At 41.8% G+C, this 22,846-nt stretch overlaps 1 protein-coding gene and 1 pseudogene across 1 annotated transcript in view; one reads left to right on the top strand and one right to left on the bottom strand.

Moving 5' to 3' along the window:
- Positions 1-22,846, bottom strand: part of LOC126427123 (uncharacterized) — a 525,102-nt gene that overhangs the window by 139,592 nt on the left and 362,664 nt on the right. The gene's annotated exons all lie outside the window — the stretch shown is intronic.
- Positions 18,996-19,113, top strand: LOC126427452 (5S ribosomal RNA; annotated as a pseudogene).

The following is a 22,846-nucleotide window of genomic DNA, read 5'->3' as shown; positions in this document are numbered from 1 at the left end:
TGAGTATGACAACGACGACGGAACTTCTTGTAATTTTTTCAGTAACGGTAATCACAATAGATTTTCAGAGAAAAGGTATAATGATCGGAACGGACGTTATAGCGGTAAGTTTGAAAATGACAGACGAAACAGACGGGACAATAGATACCAGCCTTATCACAATAAGAGACGTTCTAACAGAAATTACACAGACAATTATAATAACGGAAATTCCTACCGGAATGATCAATCATACGGAAACAGTAATCAGTATCATCAAGACAGAAATTATTTTTACAATAATAGAAATTCTTACTACAGAAATAACCAGGGTAGTGGATATAACAATAATTTCAGAAGTGACAGTCGAAATTACACAAGAAGTAGTCATGCAGATAGCCAGGAAAATAGAAATTTTAATAACAGACACAACCAAGAATTTACATATAACAGACAGCTGGGTCCTAATTGGCATCCTCCACGTGACAGAAATTCAGAGAGACAAGTGCAAATCCGCGAAATGACGCGAATAATCAAAGACGTGACGCAAACAATCGACAATGACTTGTAGCTTCGGCTTCTGGCAGCAGTATAGACGGTTCAGAAAGTAATGACGCTACAACTTTACACTATGTACGTTTGGAAGACATGAGAGATATTTTGCAAGGCGAAAAGGAAGGTAATGTAGACGCATTTTTACATCCTATTATTGAAGTATGTGTAAGTAAGAATAAGTTCACTGCGGTTTTAGATTCTGGGAGCCCATTGAATGTTATTAGTGAATCAGTTTTTCGTATATGTGTAAGAACTATTGCTTGTCCTGTGTCACCTGTTTCTAAAACTACAATTCGAGGAGCTATTTCTGGAAAAAGTGTGAAGTCAAACAACAGACCAACTTAAATTTTATTTGTCAAGGATATGAATTTTCTGCTAATTTTATTATTGTTCCATTACTCAGTACACAAATTATATTAGGTATGGAGTTTCTTAACACACATAAGGCAATTTTAAACTTTAAGGAAGGAAGTGTGAACTTGACTGTTGCCAGAATGCTGAGATGTTTGAAATTTTTCGAGTGTGTAACGAAATCTGAATCAGACAAGAATTGTTTAAGGTTTCTTACTTCTGATATTTTCGCTGAGTATTATCAATTTCGGAAATTACCGTTTGGACTTACTGTATCTTCAGCAGCATTCATTCGTGGTTTAAACGAAATTTTACCTGTTTATCTTCGTGACAATATTACTTCATATGTTGACGATATTCTTATTGCTAAACGTTCTCGGAGTGAGCATAACAAAATTTTGGATTCATTATTACGTATTTTTGCAGGAGTTGGCATTACAGTGAACTTGGAAAAGTCTGAATTTGGTCGTTCTCATGTGAAATTTCTTGGGCATATTATTTCTACAGAAGGTATTCTTCATGATCCAGAGAAACTAGACGCTATTCGTAATTATGCTGTTCCTACTACAAAACGTGATGTTCGTAGTTTCCTTGGTGTCTGTAATTTTCTTAGACGCTTTGTTCGATTGGACAATTTGGCCACACCTCCTTTATGTGAACTTTCTGTAAAGAATTCTAATTGGTGTTGGGATAAGTAAGCTCAATTAGAATTTGAACAACTTCGTGGCGCTTTAGTTGTTGCTCCACTTCTATCACACCCGTATTTATCTAGATTTTTGTTTGGCGACGGACTCATCATACAAAGGCCTAGGTGCACACTTATTTCAAGAGACAGAAGAAAACGGCGTTGTAGTACAGAAAACTATTGCATTTGGAAGTCGTGTTCTCTCTAAATCGGAAAAGAATTGTTCGATTACGGAACTTGAAGCCTTGGCTGTTGTTTGGGCTTTCACAAAATTTCGCATCTTTTTGTATGGCAGACATACTAAGGTTTACACCGATCATCGAGCTCTGGAATTTCTTATGTCAACAAAATTAACACATGAAAGATTGTCACGATGGGCGCTGTATCTACAGGAATTTGATTTTAGTATTGTTTACATACAGGGTTCTTCAAATAATATTGCTGATGCTTTATCACGTGCACCTATGGGTTTGAAACAAAGTGCTGAAGAGGACTGCAAAGAAAACAATTATTGTTTGATGTATATTCAAGATGTTGCGCTTGAAAATTTTTTCCGTCTTCGCTCCAGGACATCGCTAAGGAGCAAAACAAGGATCCAATCTGGAAGGACGTTAAGGAGAAGTGGAGGAGAAAGGAAAGCATAGCGATTAGACAGTATTATTTAGTTCGCAATGATATTCTTTTTAAACGAAAATCGGTTGACAACTCTGTTTGGTTAGTTTGCATTCCTGATGAGTGGGTTAATAAATCGATTGTATACACATTTCAGTTATGCACACTTTGGTCCCAGAAAATGCTTTCATAAATTACGAGAAAATTGCTACTTCAGTAATATGGAAAAATATATTCGATTTGTTCTTGCCAAATGCAAATTATGTCAAAAGGCTAAGCCGCCAACTATTTCTCACAGAGCACCATTGTTTCCTATCAATCCACCGAAATTAAAGGAGATGGCTGCAGTCGATTTGTTCGGTCCAGTGGTTCATTTTACTAATGGTTTTGCATACATTTTTGTAGCAGTGGAATTGACATCAAAATATGTGTGTTTTACACCTTTACGTAAAGCAACAGCTCATTCAGTATCTAATGCTTTCATCAAACATTTTCTTAAAGAAGTGGGTCATGTTGATAAAGTTGTATGAGATAATGGATCACAGTTTAGCTCTAAAATTTGGCTTCATACTCTACTGCGTCATAAGATTAAACCAATTTTCATTTCACTTTTTCACCCTAATCTAACGCTTCAGAGAGATGGATGAAGGAAATCAATAAATTGTGTCGTCTTTATTGTCATCATAATCACAGAACGTGGGATCAGTATCTTCATATTTTTCAAAACATTCTGAATGAACTCCCTAACGATTCAACTTCTTTACTGCCTATATTGATATTAAAAAATAAAATACCGACAAATCGTATTTCTGAAATGGTTCCTTTTCCGCCTACACAGAAACTGCGGCATTCTGAAGTTGTGAACCTGGCTCTGCAAAATATTGCATCTGCGGCTGCTAGAAGAGAGAAATCAGCTAAACGTCCTGGTTGTTTAAAAACTTTGTCAGTTAGTCAAAAGGTGTTAATTTAATCTCATCGTTTACTCACTAAGGAAAAGGCTTGTTTCGCAATTTTTTTCTGTTTTATATAGAGTTCGCAAGATTATTCATGATAACACTGTCGAAGTAGAAACTCTTAAATCACGGCGCTCTAAGGCAATACATCATATATCGAACGTTAAAATTTTTGTCGAATGACATACTTTTGAGAAATTAACAGTTACACGTAAACACTCAGAGAATACAAGGATACCGCGCCGTGTTTTGGCGGCGGCATATACACAAAGCGACAGTCAGTCTGCGCGCCGCACAAGGCAGTCGTTGACCGCAAACAATTACTTCCTACGTCACGCCTACGTACAGCTGATCGAGCGCTCAGTGCGAATGCACTGAGAGCCGTAGCCAAATACACAGTCTAATTTCTCCGATTAAATTCAGTGCAAAGCTACAGTGACTTGATAACTTATGTTATTAACGTTCAGTTTTTTCCAGGATACAGTTGTATAAAATATTTAAGAACTTCAGGTAAATTCTGTGTGTGTCCGACGTTAAGAGGACTTCCTATCGAGAAAATTTCAGGAAGAAGGTAATTTCGAAGAAGAAAGTAATAAACTATAAAGGTAACCATTAATTGAGTTAATTTTGCAGGTAACATATTTCTACTTAAGTATGTACTTTATTCGTAATTTGCTGCTCGCGATTTATACTTTGTGTTAACTGATTTTGACAATGTTTTATTAATGACCAGAGTTGTTACTTACTTACATATGAACATTTATTTGCTTATGCTGATATGATGCTAATAATCTTTTTAATATGTAAGATATATATTTGCTGCTTTGCATATGGATTGCATATTTACACATTTCTGTTTTGTTGTCATAACTACTCTTTAATTTGGTATATAGAAATGCTGATATACTGTGTACGAACATGGAGTTTAGGTCACACTATGGTATTAATTATAGATTGTTCGCTTGGCAGAGCCTCGTTGTAGGGATTGTGCTGCATCCACTTGTTGACATTCTGTCTCTGCTGGTATATTTACTCGCTATTGCATGTTTTGTTTGCGCTCAGTGCTTTATATTTTAAGATAAGAAAATGAACTGCTATAATGCTACAAACTACAAGAAACTTCATTGAAGTCACATGATCTGGAGGTTTTATGGAAGCTGTATAAATTCATGCTAATAGAAAGGAAGCTAACGACATGAAATACCAACACTAGGTTTAGACCATGGACAGTTATTACACTGCATTCTTCGTGAGCAATTGAAATAGCAAGTGACACTTGACACAAAGAAGTACTCCACATGTTTGCTTCTGTTTTGCCATGATTCTTGAAGTGGTGTACACACTGTGAAATATTACGATTTATTCATTCAAAGTCTTATGCGACCATTCATACTATGTACTCGCACCTACTTACTGAAAGTTATTGAAACTGAAGGCTGTTAGAGGTCAGGTATGTATTTCTTTTATTTTATGATGGACAAGGTAACCAAAATGTATTTTGTAATTCATAATGAGTAGAAGATTTGGCTCAGGTGGATTACACAGAGGTTGTGTGTGGACATTGTGTCTTCAGGTTGTATGGGATGATGAATTGAAGTTTGCACTAGGATTTTATCTGTACTTGTTTGAGGAGACTGACTAGAGGAAAGAGTTGTTATAGAAGTGAAATGATATTGGTGATAAGGTTTATATGTATCGACGTATTGAAGAGGTATTATTGAAGTATTGAGATTGTGTGATGCGGATGATTATTGGAGTTTTGGTGGATAAGAGGAAAAGTAAGTGAGGAGCATATTTTTTTTTGTTGGTTAATATGGAACAAGAAGGACGAAGATGGCAGACTAGAACACTCCAGTGGAAGAAAGATTGTCTACACACACACTTTGGTAAATCAATAAGCAGTATATACTTTTTTGGAGAGAGGAAGTATTTGCATATCTTGGCACACTGACAGTTGTTCAGCAACTGTATATTTTGACTTGGCTTGACAAACATTGGTCTTGACATGATGACTATGACGTTGACTAACTATTATTGACTATTATACACTACTTGATACACATGTTGCACATCAAATTTTGACAGAATTGCATTTACACAGTTAACACTATTCAATTACACAATAGTACGTAATATGTGGATGAGAGATGAGTGAATGTGTTTTGTGTGTTTTCCTTTCCTAATCCCAAATAATTGGTACCGACCTACCTCCTAAATATTATTTTAGTTGTTTGTTGTGGCTTGCACTGACACCCATAAATATTATAGGTTTACTGATATTTGTGTATTGTAATAGATAACATAACTATTATCTGATATCTTTCGTGTGTTTATTATAATTTGTATGTTTAGTGTAAGAGCAATGATAATAATTTTGTAAAAGCAGTTGTGTGTGCAGACTGTTTTTCGTGCTTACACCTGTTACATTGGTGGGTGCCACTTGGAAATGTTTAATTTCTGCTGAGGAACTCTGATGAACTGTGTAATTATTGCTGGTGAATATTATGGACTGCTATCTGCACTTGTTCAACATTGGTGGGTGCCACTGTTGGAACTGCTCAACCATTGATGAGATGTCACTTGTTGGTGTCTGCACCTGCTCGCCATCGCTGGGTGCCACTGTTGGAACTGCTCAACCATTGATAAGGTCACTTGTTGCTGTCAGCACCTGTTCAACATTACTAGGTGCTACTGATGGAACTGCTTCTACTGAAATGATGTCACTTGTTGCTGTCTGCATCTGTTCATCATTTCTGGGTGCCACTGATGGAACTGCTGCTACTGAGATGATGTCACTTATTGCTGTCTGCACCTGTTCAACATTGCTTGGTGCCACTGTTGGAACTGCTCAACCACTGATAATGTCACTTGTTGCTGTCTGCACCTGTTCAACATTACTGGGTGCCACTGCTGGCACTGCTTCTACTGAAATGATGTCACTTGTTGCTGTCTGCACCTATTCAACATTACTGGGTGCCACTGATGGAACTGCTTCTACTGAAATGATATCACTTATTGCTCTCTGCACCTGTCCAATATTACTGGGTGCCACTAATGGAACTGCTGCTACTGAGATGAGATGTCAATTGTTGCTGTCTGCACCTGTTGACCATTGCTGGGTGCCATTGTTGGAGCTGTTCACATACTGCTGATGAAATGTTATGGGACTGCTATTTGCACCTGTTGACAATTGCTGGGTGCTACTGTTGGAACTTTCAACTACTTTGAGGAGTGCTACTTGTTTATTGAACTATTGAAAAGATTTTATGTGAATATTCTTGTAAACTGATTTATTGTGTATTTACTGTTTATGAAATGTTATGGGACTGCTATTTGCACCTGTTGACTATTGCTAGGTGCTACTGTTGGAAGTGTCAACTACTCTGAGGAGTGCTACTTGTTTATTGAACTATTGAAAAGATTTTATGTGAATATTTGTATAAATTGATTTATTGTGTATAGACTGTTCATGAAATGTTTTGAGACTCTTACCTGCACCTATTCGTCATTGCTGGTGCCATTGATTGAACTGTTTAACTACTCTGAGAAATGATACTTCTGTAAACTATTATGTAAAATCACATGTATGCAAGCATTTGTATTCCTTACTGTATTTTATATATTAGGTTATTGAAGGGTCAGTGCAAAGCCAAAATATATCATCTTTTACTTTGTCTGTATTTTTTAGACGAATTTGGTGGTATTTTCATCACCAATGCTGGCAAAAATACCACCAAATACTAGCCCGTGGAGGAGGGGCATATGAAAGGTGGCTACACTGAGTCACAGCGCCAGAGATTGCGCCAAAGATTATTATTCCGCCGCCTCCACTGGCGCAGTAGTAGGTCAGAGGATGTCAAGGGCTGTACTAATTCAAAAAATGTTGAGTGCAGTTGTTGTTCTGTTGGGCGAGAGAGTAGATGCTGTTCGGTTGGTGTAATGTATAGATGGAAGATGTTGCAATGATCACAGTGTATTTTTCGTCAATATATATTGAGGTAAAAAAAAATATTTCACATTCCTTTAATGACAATGCCTCTTGGTCACAGGTTCAGTCAACAAAGCATCTTGCTCATGTTCATGTGTTAGACTTGTAATTCTGGTTTCTATGTGCAATTATAGATAGTATTTCTGGTTTTTCAATTAGTTCATTGTAAATGGTGTTTAAAATATCTTGTCATACTGAGGAAGAACCGTGCCAGATAAATGTACGTTGAATCACACTACCACACACAGAACAGTTACCCTTGTGCTTTGTTGTTTCGTAGCTTTTATAGTTGCAGGGGACTTAATTAATCAATTGTGTTAATGGAAATTTCTTGTCATTCTCTATTGTTAGTTTATGCAGTCAGATTGCGTACTGATACTACTCAGGGCCAACCAGATACGAGACTTCGTAACCGGACACACAGCCACTAAACTTATTGCATTTTAACTAAGCCCCCATGCACCATTTTGAAAAGCGTCGTCTCAACATTAAAACGTGCCATGTGTACCCGACTAGACTCCTTTCAAATATTCTAGAGTACTCCGTTCCGGAAACATTGATACGTGTGAAGTATGTCAATACAAACGGAAAAAATTTCAGTTCAGTTCTTGATTGGTGGCTGTGTTACAGTAAGCCTAGTCTGCTAAAGGACCTTGTCCACTACTGTTCTGAGGCAGCTTTTCAGAAAAGGAAGACAATGCAATTTCACAATCAGTCTTCAAAAGACGCACTAGGCCCTTCTCCTAGTCGTAACGGAAACCAAGAATGTGCGTACAGACACGTGATACTACACACAGCAAGAGCACATGAACCTGTGACAACTTCTTTCGCCCGACTCGCACATGGTTTTTTATTGTGTCAGCAACAAATAGCTATGGTAACTCCTGCACAAACAGGAAACCGGCATACGTTTTACAAACTTACTGCGAATTCTAATAAGCAATGCAAGTAACATAATAGATATCAGTTGTAGAAAAACAGGTATCGTGTGACAATTCCTCCGTCTGTCAGCCAAGAATGTCCGCTTTCAATGCTTCTGTGTGTGTTAGCCTGATGTCGTTTTCTTTAGAATGGTCTACAAATCAATAAGTGGCAACAGGGGGCTTTGGTCTGTTTTAGCACAAAGTATCGGTTTCCGTTACGACTAGGAGAAGGGCCGAGTGCGTCTTTTGAAGACTGATTGTGAAATTGCATTGTCTTCCTTTTCTGAAAAGCTGCCTCAGAACAGTAGTGGACAAGGTCCTTTAGCAGACTAGGCTTACTGTAACTCAGCCACCAATCAAGAACTGAACTGAAATTGTTTCCGTTTGTATTGACATACTTCACACGTATCAATGTTTCCGGAATGGAGTACTCTAGAATATTTGAAAGGAGTCTAGTCGGGTACACTTATGTGACACTCGAATACAATAATCGTATTAATAAAGTAAAATGAAACTATTATATTGTAAACGATTAAATTTCTGATGGGCTCTATAAAGCGGATCGCTGACTTTGCACGATCACAGAGCCAAAGATACTGCTTCCGGTCTGAGATTGTAGTGCTGGAGTAAGAGAGCGCTTGGCACACAGCAGTGACCGTGTAACAGTCTGTGAGCGAAAGGGGATGGAGTAGGTAGTTTTTAATGTGCTATGTAAAGCTGCCAAGTGTTAGATGATAATGCAGGAATTATCTCATATCAATATTTTGTGTTACCCCGCACATAAAATAGGCAGTTAAAAATGATAAGTGATTTTATAATGGGATGTAAAGTGAAGTGATGAAATCTAAATTTAATTGTGACAAGAAATGATTACTGGATTGACATTGCAAAGAGGCTTTACGAGTACATGTATTACTGCAAATATAAATGTGGAACCAGAAGTCTTCTCGCAGTAAAGGCAAAGAGATTAATTTTTTACTGCTTTCCCTTTGCTAGCGCGTTAATGTAAATGAGTTGGGTGATAGCAACGAGTTCTATTCTGGGTAACCCCAGATATTTGATGTATAGGTTAGTTAGATATTACCCTTCTGTAATGTTTCTGAGATTTGTTAACACAGGTATAAATAGTTTGATGATTTGTCTTTATGCTTTTTAGTGATGTTAGCTAATACCTGCTGTACAAATGTCATTGTTTGCGACTACATCTGCAAAGAAGAGCTTTCCTTTAGTGTAAAGGATGTAATTTTTCTGAGTAACGTAATTTCAATTGTCAGTTGTTTTGAAAAGCCAAACTTAACTTTGAATACAATTTCACTATTGAAAAAGTCAGTATTAGTAATTCACCCGAATCACTACCACCTCCCTGTCCGGGTCAAATGTTTTTCTTAATGCATTCACTTTTTCTTAAATGTTTCAGTTTATCTGCCAAAAGAATTTCATGTATATTTCAAAATATTTCAGCCAGCATTGCACTCCACTGAGCCGGTAGCTCGTATATTTTATTCTTCTTCATGAGAGGGCAGAATACAACGCGATCTGCCATTGCTGCTTTACAGGTAAGACAATATTATTATTTTTTATGTGTACAGGGACCAAAGTTATCAGTTTCGAACAGGGCCAGAGCATTCAGTACATCAGGGGCTGCTTGTATTTTGCAGTGACTGTATTTCTTTGTTGGTATTGGGAGTAGCATCGCCCCATGAGTTCGCACAAAGTTTTGCTAACACTTACACAGAGTAAGTACACCACTTGCACTTACAACACGCCACACGATAACTCCAGTTTTGTATGCATTCACAGTTCAGGCATTCATTTAAGTATTTCAAAAATGAGATTTTCACTCTGCAGCGGAGTGTGCGCTGATATGAAACTCCCTGGCAGAATAAAACTGTGTGCCGCACCGAGACTCAAACTCGGGACCTTTGCCTTTCGCGGGCAAGTGCTCTACCATCTGAGCTACCCAAGCACGACTCACGCCCCGTCCTCACAGCCTTACTTCTGCCAGTACCTCGTCTCCTAGAGCACTTGCCTGCGAAAGGCAAAGGTCCCGAGTTCGAGTCTCGGTCTGGCACACAGTTTTAATCGGCCAGGAAGTTTCAAGTATTTTAATGTTAATAAAGAACGCTACACTTTCGTAAAGAACGTTACATATTTAGTAAGTAAAAGGGCATCTCAACATAGTCCTCTCTGACGATGTGAGAGATATATTTGAACCAGTCGATTAAGAGCTCTGTCTGGGTTTTCATCCTTTCTCAACAGACGTTGAATGGCGATTGCTCCCAGAATCCACGCAACCCGTGACGTGTTTGTTACCGCCGACCCAGCGCCGACACACATGCAGGACACTATAATCTAGAGAATTTGACCTTAAATTGTTCTCACTATGTCCACGTGGTATTAATTAAGTGCAAGAGCGTCTACGGAAAGGGGTCAGAACTAATCTCGCTTGTAATCGGTAACAATACTAACACAGTACTAGGGACAGAAAGCTGGCTGAAACTCGAATTCAGTAGCAACGAGATTCTAAATTCCGGTAGGATTTGATTGTTTAGGGAAAGAGACCAAACAGCGAGGTTATCGGTCTCATCGGATTACGGAAGGAAGGGGAAGGAAGTCGGCCGTGCCCTTTCAAAGGAACCATCCCGGCATTTGCCTGGAACGATTTAGGGGAATCACGGAAAACCTACATCAGGATGGTCGGACGCGGGATTGAACCGTCGTCCTCCCGAATGCGAGTCCAGTGTGCTAGCCACTGCGCCACCTCGATCGGTGCAAATTCCGGTAGCAATGTATGTTATAAAGATAGGTTGAACGCTTGTGTTTACAGCAGAAAAAACGCGATTACATTAGTGAGATTAGTGCAGATCCCGAGTGTAAAATAATTTGTGCCGAGACAATCGTTGAAGGTGGATCAAACACGATAGTAGACCCCCCCCCCCCCCCGCCTGTCAACAGCAACAGTGGGGTAATAGTTTGAGGGGAAACCAGGAGAATATTTGACGTGCATTTCCTGGCCATATTAAAGTTTTAGGTGGAAACCTTAACCTGTCATCCATACAGTGGGAGTCTCAGGTGGCTAAGACTGGTGGTAGGGCCAGACAGTCATGAGAAATTGATCCAGGTGCTTTAGCCAAAACCTACCTCGAGGCATTAATCTGAGAACCGACTCGTGAAGACAACGTCTTAGGCCTGCAGGTGACAAAGTGAGCAGGACTTTCTGAATCTGTAAGGGCAGAACAGGGAATCAGTGATCACAAGAGCATTACATTGTCACAGCATACGATCGTTTATAGGAATACAAAGAAAGTTAGGAAGATCGTTCTGCTTAGCCAGAACGACAACAAACAGGCTTCACGTTACCTGAGCGGTCAGTACAGAAATTTCCTCTGCAGCACTAACAGCTTGGGTATCAGTGGAAGGAGTCCAAGAATAGTGTAAAATAAGCTTTAGACAGGCAGATGCGTTTCAGGCCTGGTTTAAAAGCGATGAGTTTACAGCACTGACTTTCATACAAGTGCGCGTCCGCGTACGCCAGAAAACGAGAAACCAAGAAAGTAATTTCCGAGATCCGAATGTGATCGACGAAACTCAAGCCGAAGATACAGTTATTTCTGGGAAGAACAGCACACCCGTAACATGTTGCGCTACTCTCTACGTAACGAAAACCTGTGTAAAGATTCCGTCTTGTGGCTTACAGCACTGTTATTCACGTACAAATAGCAACAGGTTGCGACATTCGTGCCTCACATTTCCCGTCGTCAGACTGCCCGCGCAAACGACCATCGCAGTCCTCGAGGGGAAAATCGCAGGCGGGGACGCGACGCCGAATGTGGACAGCGAATCGGGCTGAGTGCCGCGCGTGCGCAGAAGCAGCGGGCGAGGCGGGAACAGGCCGTAGGGGTGCTGCGAGCAGAGTGGCGGTCCGACCACGGCGGCGGAACACACCCTCCGATAGAGAGAGAGAGAGAGAGAGAAGACACGACAGAGAGGCCGAAACCAAGTCAGGATGACCACCTCCAATATACAATTTGTAACACTGTTTAGCGCTTCGAGCTTGTACTCAACAATTTAAAACTCAGCCGTGCTCGAAGACACCAGCGTCTGGCTGCCAGTCAATGTCACAGTATTACAAAGATATTTTCTTCCGCTCTCCCAGTAAATCCACAGTCCTATCACAGCATGTTACATCCATCTAACGGCCGCCCACGGTGTACTAACACCAAACATTATTTCGCTAACAACCTCTGTTTCAAGTAGTGCGCGAAATTATTTGATACACTAAGTCGTGTTTGATGTAAAATTTCTGCAGCAAGTATCAAGGACAGCTGTAGGAACATTGCCTGACTTTCAAGCTGTCATTACTGTCGATCCAGAAATCAACTGCGGAACGGCACTTCTTTTAAGGGATAAGTGGAACGCCCTGTTCTCGAGCAGTATCATACTGTAGTTATGAGTGTGGGAAAGACGCGCATCGCGAAGAAACATTACTGGGTGCGGGTTTCGCGTTTTTTTGTACAGTGTTGTAACCAGTCAGTGGAAGCTGTGTTCGAGCAGACTGCGGACACTTTATCACGGAGTTGCATTGGCACGATTAAATTCTTTCTTGTTGTCCTGAAATGGAATGGATGGAAGCACAAAATGGCCTTTTGGATTCGTACATCTAACAAAAGTCATAGGAGCAATTCTATCTGCTGAAGCCATTTTTGAGACACTCGTTTCGCCTTTGAAACTTGTAACCCTGCTAGATCAATCCCGGACAACAGCGATACCACTGACATTACAATAGAAAAGTATGTGGGCAGAAAACTGCAGGGCTTTTGAGTCACCTTTCAATAGCTGAAAGGAAGTCTACTACCTCGTTTGCAAAGCCCTTAGCTCTGACTACAGAAAGCTTCTCACATGTCTGAAATCTCAAGTTGTCGTTTCAGAAACCCTCTCAGTTATGTTTCACCTACAGAAGACTTGTCCCCCACCGAAAGTATTTGGTAATTCTTTTGTGCTCTGTGAGTCAGAATCCGGGAGACTTAAAATCAATAGCTATAAGTGCATACTACCTGTTGTTCATATTCCTGCAGTGCTGTTGCAAGATCATCTTCTGTTCGTACCGGAAGTAGGAATTTTCTGTAGTGTTCTAATTATTTCACTCATTTTTTGTTCACTGTAATTCCTCAGGTAGTGTTGTAGAGTTGACAGAGGTAAACTGAAGCTTTCAGTGGCTTTGAAGTGGCACATTTCCTTCTTCTGGACGACTTCCACAGCTTTCTGTGTAGTTTCCAGTTCCACAAACGTGCCTACCTTGGAGACATGGGAATAAAATTCAGAACACCTATTTCTCTAAACTGATGCCAAATTTCGGCTGCCACAAACAGAGCAGCCCATTGCTACCCACTGCTGTGGACCACGCATCAGTTTTATATCGGCACAACCTAACAATGCTGGCTATTGGTCCATACTTAGGTAACTAATTGGATATTTGAAACTATTCTAATGAATGAAATACTTTGAAAAGAAGTCTCGACTGTCTTCAGGAATGACTTACAATTGAGCTCCCCAGAAAATTTTTATCCTGACCACAATACAAAATTAGCAGTGGAGAATGAAACGTTAACAGTGCCGGCACTAAACTCGCAATGGCTCAGAATGACTCCCGGTACTGCAACTAGTCACCTTTTGTGGATACTCGTTTCTTTTTCTTTTTTTACTGTGACCGATTTGGATTCGCCTAGCGATTCATCATCAGAAGGTGATAGACGTCTGTTGCGTAGCAAGAATGGTGTGACTATTTCAAGACATAAAAATGAAACGTGTAAACACTGAGAGTGGCGTACATTATTTCCAACATGAGATCGGTTTCATGACATTAGTTACAGCTCGTAGTAACCGGTGATTTATTTCTGCTGCCCATAATATACTGGAAAAAGGCGATATAAATCTTCGAGTAACGTTAATTCTATCGCTCTTCACGAACTTCGTTAGGGTATTAGCAACTTCCATGTACTTCACAGAATGTTAATAATCCAAAGATTGTGACTAAATTTACGTTCTTTGCTCAACTGTCGCATTCCACATTAGTGACAGTAAGTATACATCTATTTGTATTGCACTCAATGTAACAAACGTAACATGTATCATCACCCTAAAATTAATATGTCCTATTTACAAAGTCCTCAAAACGAAGAATTTTGGGTGATATTTCATGAATAGTTTTAGTATTAGAATTATGTCTCACATGATAGTTTTGACAGACGAATGCAAAAACTAGTAGAAGCCAACCTCGGGGAAGATCAGATTGGCTTCCGTAGAAACACTGGAACATGTGAGGCAATACTGACCTTACGACTTATCTTAGAAGAAAGATTAAGGAAAGGCAAACCTACGTTTCTAGCATTTGTAGACTTAGAGAAAGCTTTTGACAATGTTGACTGGAATACTCTCTTTCAAATTCTAAAGGTGGCAGGGGTAAAATACAGGGAGCGAAAGGCTATTTACAATTTGTACAGAAACCATATGGCAGTTACAAGAGTCGAGGGACATGAAAGGGAAGCAGTGGTTGGGAAGGGAGTAAGACAGGGTGGTAGCCTCTCCCCGATGTTATTCAATCTGTATATTGAGCAAGCAGTAAAGGAAACAAAAGAAAAATTCGGAGTAGGTATTAAAATCCATGGAGAAGAAATAAAAACTTTGAGGTTCGCTGATGACATTGTAATTCTGTCAGAGGCAGCAAAGGACTTGGAAGAGCAGTTGAACGGAATGGACAGTGTCTTGAAAGGAGGATATAAGATGAACATCAACAAAAGCAAAACGACGATAATGGAATGTAGTCGAATTAAGTCGGGTGATGCAGAGGGCATTAGATTAGGAAATGAGACACTTAAAGTAGTAAAGGAGTTTTGCTATTCGGTGAGTAAAATAACTGATGATGGTGGAAGTAGAGAGGATATAAAATGTAGACTGGCAATGGCAAGGAAAGCTTTTCTGAAGAAGAAAAATTTGTTAACATCGAGTATAGATTTAAGTGTCAGGAAGTCATTTCTGAAAGCATTTGTATGGAGCGTAGCCATGTATGGAAGTGTAACATGGACGATAAATAGTTTGGACAAGAAGAGAATAGAAGCTTTTGAAATGTGGTGCTACAGAAGAATGCTGAAGATTAGATGGGTAGATCACATAACTAATGAGGAAGTATTGAATAGGATTGGGGAGAAGAGGAGTTTGTGGCACAACTTGACCAGAAGAAGTGATCGGTTGGTAGGATATGTTTTGAGGCATCAAGGGATCACCAATTTAGTATTGGAGGGCAGCGTGGAGGGTAAAAATCGTAGAGGGAGACCAAGAGATGAATACACTAAGCAGATTCAGAAGGATGCAGGTTGCAGTAGGTACTGGGAGATGAAGAAGCTTGCACAGGATAGGGTATCATGGAGAGCTGCATCAAACCAGTCTCAGGACTGAAGACAACAACAACAACAACATGATAGTTTTGGTTATCCGGGGGTCCGCCCTCTGCTGGCAGTGCAGGGACCGCTGGCCGCCCCCACCTCACCCCCCCCCATTCCTCCTCCTCCTCATCCTTTTCCTCCTCCTGCTGCAGGCCAAATTCTGCACTCACACACTACGATGCAAGCTGGCATGTACACCAATTTTTACAGTCCGCACGCCCCAATCTACTTGTATTCTATGTAGATCGACTAATTGTTCCTAATCAGTCTCCCTACTTTCCATACCTTTCCTCATCTGGCAGTTCCAAAGGCAATCAGTTCATATATTACAGAGGCATAAATCCAGTCATGAAATTCTGCAGTCAGTGTTTTAAAGTTAGTTTCAAACATGAAATGCACAGTGTTTACATGATCCAGAGCTACCATGATTTTGCACTACTAATACAAGAAACATGAATTGGAGGCGAAGGTTTCTACAAGGCAAGGTGAAGGTCGCCGCTTCCTGTCGTCGCACATTGGTGGCAAAGTGTATCTCATAGCCTGGAATAGATCTCAGGTCACCTCTGTGGCAAGCAGACATTCCATCACTGCACCATGAATGCTAATGCCTGATGTGAGGGTTCAGATGAGCAACCGCCATGTACTGTACAGGTCAAGTACGGCAACCATCTGGAGTATCACAGAATCAGCAGACACATTCAATATGCCAGCAAATCAGCACATGCGCAGAAGGGGGTACTACAGTGTGTGTTTTGCTTCTTGTTGCTCGCGTGGCCACCAGCCAACTGCAGAATTTCGTAATGCAGATTTTGCCCCTTTTTGAGTGAGTAACTGTCGCACTTGACTGGACACTGTATACAGGATGCAAGTTTTTCTTACTAGCAAAACACATAGCAGTAAATGTGACAGCTACTGATGGGCTTGTAGAAACAGACTAAACTGTCGCTCCAAAACCCGTAACAGCGCCATTCGCTCTCGAAGCTTGCGCCGGACAGAAAGTACACCCTTGAAATTCATCTTCCTAAAACCGCAAACCTTGCTAAAAAAAAAAAAAAAAAAAAAAAAAAAAAAAAAAGACCGAGCTCTGTCCATCGTACGACATATGTAAATTTTTAAGAAGTAATTTTTTATTTAAGCATATGTGTTTCAGTGCTCGTTGACGGCGATGGGTTGTCAGCACTGCTTGTCAAACAATTGCCTGACGATGCACACAAGCACATGTGGAAACAGTGAAGATGTTACCAAACCTGACTATGACTACAAGAAATAATGCGAAAACATTGTGGATATTAAGTGTAAATATTCGCTGCAATCTTTAAGACAAAAACGTATACGTTACTTGTTGTTGTTGTTGTGGTCTTCAGTCCTGAGACTGGTTTGATGCAGCTCTCCATGCTACTCTATCCTGTGCAAGCTTCTTCATCTCCCAGTACCTACTGCAACCTACATCCTTCTGAATCTGCTTAGTGTATTCATCTCTTGGTCTCCCTCTATGATTTTAACCCTTCACACTGCCCTCCAGTGCTACATTTGTGATCCCTTGATGCCTCAAAACATGTCCTACCAACCGATCCCTTCTTCTAGTCAAGTTGTGCCACAAACTCTTCTCCTCCCCAATTCTATTCAATACCTCCTCATTAGTTATGTGAACTACCCACCTTATCTTCAGCATTCTTCTGTAGCACCCCATTTCGAAAGCTTCTATTCTCTTCTTGTCCAAACTGGTTATCGTCCATGTTTCACTTCCATACATGGCTACACTCCATATAAATACTTTCAGAAATGACTTCCTGACACTTAAATCTAAATGTTAACAAATTTCTCTTCTTCAGAAGCGATTTCCTTGCCATTGCCAGTCTACATTTTATATCCTCTCTACTTCGACCATCATCAGTTATTTTGCTCCCTAAATAGCAAAACTCCTTTACTACTTTAAGTGTCTCATTTCCTAATCTAATCCCCTCAGCATCACCCGATTTAATTTGACTACATTCCATTATCCTCGTTTTGCTTTTGTTGATGTTCATCTTATATCCTCCTTTCAAGACACTGTCCATTCCGTTCAACTGCTCTTCCAAGTCCTTTGCTGTCTCTGACAGAATTACAATGTCATCGGCGAACCTCAAAGTTTTTATTTCTTCTCCATGGATTTTAATACCTACTCCGAATTTTTCTTTTGTTTCCTTTACTGCTTGCTCAATATACAGATTGAATAACATCGGGGAGAGGCTACAACCCTGTCTCACTCCTTTCCCAAGCACTGCTTCCCTTTCATGCCCCTCGACTCTTATAACTGCCATCTGGTCTCTGTACAAATTGTAAATAGCCTTTCGCTCCCTGTATTTTACCCCTGCCACCTTCAGAATTTGAAAGAGAGTATTCCAGTCAACATTGTCAAAAGCTTTCTCTAAGTCTACAAATGCTAGAAACGTAATACGTTACTTATATTCACGTAAAATGCAGGGACGTCAGTTCTGCTGACAGGAATGGCGCAGCAGCAGCGACTTGTACGGGCATGGCGGAGGCTGCTTCGGCGTTGAGAGGCCACTGAATGACTTGGCGAATTGTGTGCGTCTCGGCAGGGCAGACGCAAGTCCAGCTGTCATAGCGGGTACTGCCTCAGCACTAGAAGACTACACAGGAATTCACCGAATAACTTGCGAGTCAGTGTGCGGAAACCACGTCGATGACATAGACGGCAGGACTGCAGTCAGCTGGTGCCGAAAAAGCCAGTGGAGGGTTCCCTCCTAATCTTGCATTTTTATTCTTTTTTATTTCCGTATCAGTTTAGCTGTTCGTTTATCTGGCACTGACAAGTTCAAAACTAGTGGGCTTGGGAGAAATGTAGTGACGATGACTTCGGGTCTCTGGCACGATTCTTGGACAGTGGAACCAGTGTATAGTCGACATTTGTTAAGAAACATTTGTGGGTCTCGTCACAGAATGATACTCAAGTGTGTGGAATCAAAACCAGATAGGACTCACAGGGGCTACAGAACGTATACAGAGAAGGGCAGAATGTCACGGAAGTGTTGAAGGAAATCAGTCGGCAGACGCCTGAAGAAAGACTCAAGCTGTCCCACAAAAGGCTGCTTATTGACGAACATGGGTCTAAACTGTTGCTGCATGCCAGCCTTGTACAAGGCAGCAAATAGTCAAAATATTGTAAGTGTCAGAGCGAAGCCATCTCGCTTACATTACGGCAATACGATGTGGATGCCAAGAACAACACTTCACCGCCGACAATATCGGCACTTCTTGCAAGCCAGACAGCAGAGCTCAGCAGAAATGCAATGAGCAGCGCAATTAGAAAGTGTCACGTCACCTATGATATATGATGAATGCTGCTGCTAATGCAACAATGCACGCTAAGAGCTTTTACAGAGAAGCTCTGCAGTGTAACAAAGTTGTGAAGCGAGCTCGGTGGAGTGAGAACCGTTGTCATCTTCGTAATAGCGAGTTCGAGAACCGTTGTCATCTTCGTAATAGCGAGTTCTATGCGTCCATGAGGCCAACGGCCTTTCCACAGTGGTAACGCCAGTTCCCGTCAGATCACCGAAGTTAAGCGCTGTCGGGCTGGGCTAGCACTTGGATGGGTGACCATCTGGTCTGCCGAGCGCTGTTGGCAAGCGAGGTGCACTCAGCCCTTGTGAGAAGAACTGAGGAGCTACTTGACTGAGAAGTAGTGGCTCCAGTCTCGTAAACTGACCTATGGCTGGGAGAGCGGTGCGCTGACCACATGCCCCACCATGTCCGCATCTAGTAATGCCTGTGGGATGAGGATGACATGGCGGCCGGTCGGTACCACTGGGCATTCCAAGGCCTGTTCGGACATAGTTTAGTTTAGAATGCGGCCATGAAAAGTGACACTGGGTGAATAGCAGCCACTAGTTCACTCCATAAATACCCCAGTATTTTAGCTTGTAAGGCAAACAGTCAAATGGATTGGTGGTGTACATAAAGATCACATTCGATTCCCTCATAGCGGTAAAGTGACATACAAGTTTATTGTAGATGTCTTCCATGATACTGAGCAATGATAGCCCCTACTAGGAGAGATCGCTACCTTGCCATGACCAATCACAGGGTTTAACGCCGCAGTCTGCTGCTGTCACAGATCGGTGGATATGGGGATCTTCCCTATCATCCTGGGTCAGGACACCAGTGGTCCTCATAGTTTGGCGCATGGGCCAGGGCCTACCTAATAGGCAGGTCAGGATCGTTGTACTACAGGGCTACACGACAGCCGTCATTGCCGTTCAACAAATGAATAAGAACAACCGTGAGTGGGTGGGGACAGGGCACTTCCTATATCGGCATGTGTAAGTCCAACACACGCAGTGCCTTCACTGACTGCCGCGGCGTCGCGGTACGGCGAGCGCTGAAGCCATAGCAGCAGCTGGTGAGGAACGGGACTACGGCGTCAGTTACCTTGACCGGACTGAAGGCCGCATTCGATGCGATTCCTCGATGGATGTTGATAAGCGATGTCAACAGCGAGTCAAATTACTGCTTGTACACTATGTGATCAAATGTATCCGGACGCCTAGCTAAAAATAACTTACAAGTTCGTGTAGAACTCCATCGGTCATGCTGGAATTCTGTATGGTGTTGACCCACCCTTAGCATTCATCACACCTTCCACTCTCACCCAGGCATACGTTCAATAAGGTGCTGGAAGGTTTCTTGGGGAATGGCAGCCCATTCTTCACGGAGTGCTGCACTGAGGAGAGGTATCGATGTTGGTCGGTGAGGCCTGGCACGAAGTCGGCATTCCAAAACATCTCAAAGGTGTTCTATAGGATTCAGGTCAGGAATATGTGCAGGCCAGCTCATTACAGGGATGTTATTGTCGTGCAACCGCTCCGCCACGAGCCATGCATTATTAACAGGTGTTCAATCGTGTTGAAAGATGCTATCACCATCCCCAAGTTGCTCTTCAACAGTGGTAAGCAAGAACGTGCCTAAAAAATCAATGTAGGCTTGTGCTGTGATAGTGCCACACAAAACAATAGGGGGTGCAAGCCCCTTCCATGAAAACACTACCACACCATATCACCACCGCTTCCGAATTTTACTGTTGGTACTACACAAGCTGGCAGATGATGTTCATCGGGCATTCTCCATAGCCACACCCTGCCATCAGATCGCCACATTGGGTACCGTGATTCGACACCCCACACAACGTTTTTCCAGTGTTCAATCGTCCAATGTTTACGCTCCTTACACCAAGCGAGGTATCTTTTGGGTTTCACCACCGTGATGTGTGGTTTATGAGGAGCCGTTCGACCATAAAATCCAAGTTTTGCCACCTCCTGCCTAACTGTCATAGTACTTGCAGTGGATCCTGATGCAGTTTGGAATTCTCGTGTGATGGTCTGGATAGATGTCTGCCTATTACACATTACGACCCTCTTCAACTGTTGGCAGTCTCTGTCAGTCAACAGATGAGGTCGGCCTGTATGCTTTTGTGCTGTACGTGTCCCTTCACGTTTCCATTTCACTATCACATCGGAAACAGTGGACCTAGGGATGTTTAGGAGCGTGGAAATCACGCGTACAGACGTATGACCCAAGTGACACCCAATCACCTGACCACGTTCGAAGTCCCTGAGTTCCGTGGAGCGCCCCATTCTGCTCTCTCACGATGTCTAATGCCTACTGAGGTCTCTGATATGGGGTACCTGGCAGTAGATCAGTTGTACAAAAGATTCTCCTAGAATTCTAAGCACTCTCCTACAGACGAGAAAAATCACTGGAATTTTCGGGGAATTTTCGATGTCTTACAACAGCTGTTCTGGTGATGGTGTAACGCCACAATGACAGGTGGGGTACAGTGTCCCACCTGTCCGAACCAGAGGAGGCTGCTCTGCTTGGACTTGTCTCTGAACACTCTAACAAATAAAATGTCACCTGACTCCCTGATAATACTGAACTGTACGTGGATGCCTTGTCCTGTTCCTGTCTTTGTTCGAAACGTTCTGTAGAGATACCTGTGGCTCTATGACGTCATGGAATGGCCTGTGATTGGAGTATCCTGATTAGTTCTTTTTGAATATACCCACCAAAATGGTGCTGTTTGTGTCGAAGCAATGTCCGCCATCTTGTACAGATGGAGAAATTTCGATAATTTCAGAAGACACCTATTGTTGTACAGATCGAAGAAAAACATACTGCAGTAATATTGCACAGACAGTAGAACCCTGCAAAAGTGGTCACCAGATCACGAAGTACAGGCACTATTTCCAAAGACACTTAGTCAATTACACTGTTTTGCTATTGTCGAGGATAGCTTGAAATTTTAGGAGTGAAACCGATCTCCAACCAGGCAATACCACTGCAAACGGTTGTATCACCATGCCTTATCAGTAGTCACTGTAGTAAACACATATCCTGCATCACACAAAGTAATCACTTCTACATATAGCTATCGACCGTCAGGCACTCCTACACATACCGCGAAGAGACATAGAACCCAAAATCAGAAGCACATGTGCCATATATAGACTGGAGCATCAAAGAAACTACTATAGGCATGCGTATTCAAATACAGAGACATGTAAACAGGCAGAACGCGGCGCTGGGGTCGGCAACGCCAATAAAGACAACAGGTGTCCAGTGCAGTTGTTATATCGGTTACTGCTGCTACAATGTCAGGTTATCAAGATTTAAACGAGTTTGAACGTGGTGTAATAGTCTACACACCAGCGATCTGCCACAACATCTCATAGACAGTGATGAAGCGGGGATTTTCCCGTACGACCATTTCACGAGCATACCACTAATATAAGGAATATCAGGAATCCGGTAAAACATCAAACCTCCGACATCGGAGGAAAATGATCCCGCAAGAATGGGACCGATGACGATTGAAGAGAGTCATTCAAAGTGACAGAAGTGCAACACTCCCGCTACGTGCTGCAATTTTCAGTGCTGGGTCATCAACAAGTGTCAGCGTGCGAACCGTTCAACGAAACATCATGGATAAAGACTTTCGGAGCCGAAGCCCCACTCGTGTACCCTTGGTGACCACACGACACAAAGCTTTACGCCTCGCCTAGGCCTGTGAGCGCCGTCATGGGACTGTTGATGATTGGAAACATGTTACCTGATCAGACGAATCTCGTTTAAAATTGAATCGAGCATATTTACGTGTATGGGTGTCGAGACACCCTCATGAATGGACAGACCCTGTATGTCAGCAGGGGACTGTTTATGTTGGTGGAGGCTCTGTAATGGTGTGCGGCAGCTGCAGTTGGAGTAATATGGGACCCCTGACCGTCTAGATATGGCTCTGGCAGGTGACACGTACTTAAGCATCCCATCTGATCACGTGGATCCATTCATGTCCATTGTGCATT

The sequence above is a fragment of the Schistocerca serialis genome, chromosome 11 (genome assembly GCF_023864345.2).
Source record: "Schistocerca serialis cubense isolate TAMUIC-IGC-003099 chromosome 11, iqSchSeri2.2, whole genome shotgun sequence".
In the NCBI taxonomy this organism is placed as follows: domain Eukaryota; kingdom Metazoa; phylum Arthropoda; class Insecta; order Orthoptera; family Acrididae; genus Schistocerca; species Schistocerca serialis.
The sequence above is the reverse complement of the archived record's forward strand: the minus strand, read 5'-3'. Positions and strand labels throughout refer to the sequence as shown.